Source organism: Hordeum vulgare, chromosome 2H (assembly GCF_904849725.1).
Source record: "Hordeum vulgare subsp. vulgare chromosome 2H, MorexV3_pseudomolecules_assembly, whole genome shotgun sequence".
NCBI lineage: Eukaryota > Viridiplantae > Streptophyta > Magnoliopsida > Poales > Poaceae > Hordeum > Hordeum vulgare.
Window position 1 is genome coordinate 392,837,169 of NC_058519.1, and position 2,541 is coordinate 392,839,709.

The following is a 2,541-nucleotide window of genomic DNA, read 5'->3' on the forward strand; positions in this document are numbered from 1 at the left end:
CGGGGGGGCAACCCACCCCGGGGAAGCCCATAGGCCTTGGGGGTGTCACACCAGCCCTTAGTGGGCTGGTGGGACAGCCCAAGAAGGCCCTATGCGCCATAGGAAGAAAATCAAAGAGAAAAGAAAAAAAGGAGGAGGTGGGAAAGGGAAGAAGGACTCCACCTTCCAAACCAAGTTGGATTCGGTTTGGAAGGGGAGACCTTCCCCCCTTGGCTCGGCCGAAACCCTTAGGGGTCCTTGGACCCCAAGACAAGGCTCCCCCTCTTCCCCCTATATATACGGAGGTTTTAGGGCTGATTTGAGACGACTTTTCCACGGTAGCCCGGCCACATACCTCCACGGTTTTTCCTCTAGATCGCGTTTCTGCGGAGCTCGGGCGGAGCCCTGCTGAGACAAGATCATCACCAACCTCCGGAGTGCCGTCACGCTGCCGGAGAACTCTTCTACCTCTCCATCTCTCTTGCTGGATCAAGAAGGCCGAGATCATCGTCGAGCTGTACGTGTGCTGAACGCGGAGGTGCCGTCCGTTCGGCACTAGATCGTGGGACTGATCGCGGGACGGTTCGCGGGGCGTATCGAGGGACGTGAGGACGTTCCACTACATCAACCGCGTTCACTAACGCTTCTGCTGTACGGTCTACAAGGGTACGTAGATCACACATCCCCTCTCGTAGATGGACATCACCATGATAGGTCTTCGTGCGCGTAGGAAAATTTTTGTTTCCCATGCGACGTTCCCCAACAGTGGCATCATGAGCTAGGTTCATGCGTAGATGTCTTCTCGAGTAGAACACAAAAGTTTTTGTGGGCGGTGATGTGCGTTTTGCTGCCCTCCTTAGTCTTTTCTTGATTCCGCGGTATTGTTGGATTGAAGCGGCTTGGACCGACATTACTCGTACGCTTACGAGAGACTGGTTTCATCGCTACGAGTAACCCCGTTGCTCAAAGATGACTGGCAAGTGTCAGTTTCTCCAACTTTAGTTGAATCGGATTTGACCGAGGAGGTCCTTGGATGAGGTTAAATAGCAACTCATATATCTCCGTTGTGGTGTTTGCGTAAGTAAGATGCGATCCTACTAGATACCCATGGTCACCACGTAAAACATGCAACAACAAAATTGGAGGACATCTAACTTGTTTTTGCAGGGTATGCTTGTGATATGATATGGCCAACGATGTGATGTGATATATTGGATGTATGAGATGATCATGTTGTAATAGACAATATCGACTTGCACGTCGATGGTACGGCAACCGGCAGGAGCCATAGGGTTGTCTTTATACTAACGTTTGTGCTTGCAGATGCGTTTACTATTTTGCTAGGAAGTAGCTTTAGTAGTAATAGCATGAGTAGCACGACAACCCCGATGGCGACACGTTGATGGAGATCATGATGATGGAGATCATGGTGTGACGCCGGTGACAAGAAGATCGTCCCGGTGCTTTGGTGATGGAGATCAAGAAGCACGTGATGATGGCCATATCATGTCACTTATGAATTGCATGTGATGTTAATCCTTTATGCACCTTATCTTGCTTAGAACGACGGTAGCATTATGAGGTGATCTCTCACTAAAATTTCAAGACGAAATTGTGTTCTCCCCGACTGTGCACCATTGCGACAGTTCTTCGTTTCGAGACACCACGTGATGATCGGGTGTGATAGACTCAACGTTCACATACAACGGGTGCAAAATAGTTGCACACGCGGAACACTTGGGTTAAGCTTGGCGAGCCTAGCATGTGCAGACATGGCCTCGGAACACATGAGACCGAAAGGTCGAGCATGAATCGTATAGTTGATATGATTAGCATAGAGATGCTTACCACTGAAACTATTCTCGACTCACGTGATGATCGGACTTGAGATAGTGGATTTGGATCATGTACCACTCAAAGGACTAGAGAGATGTACTTTTTGAGTGGGAGTTCTTAAGTAATATGATTAATTGAACTAATTGTCATGAACATAGTCTAATGGTCTTTGCGAATTACGATGTAGCTTGCGCTATAGCTCTACTGTTTTTATATGTTCCTAGAGAAAATTTAGTTGAAAGTTGATAGTAGCAAACTTTGCAGACTGAGTCTGTAATACCGAGGATTGTCCTCGTTGCTGCGCAGAAGGCTTGTGTCCTTAATGCACCACTCGGTGTGCTGCACCTCGAGCGTCGTCTGTGGATGCTGTGAATATCCGACATACACGTTTCTGATGACTACACGATAGTTCAGTGCAAAATACTTAATGGCTTAGAAGCAAGGCGCCAAAGACGTTTTGAAACGTCGCGGAACATAAGTGATGTTCTACAGAGATGAAATTGTGATTTCATGCTCGTGCCGTTGTTGAGAGGTACGAGACCTCCGACAAGATTCTTTGTCCACAAAGTAAAGGAGAAAAGCTCAATCATTGAGCGTGTGCTCAGATTGTCTCAGTACGATAATCACTTGAATCAAGTGGGAGTTAATCTTCCAGATGAGATAGTGATGGTTCTCCAAAGTCACTGCCACCAAGCTGTGAGAGCTTCGTGATGAACTATAACATAT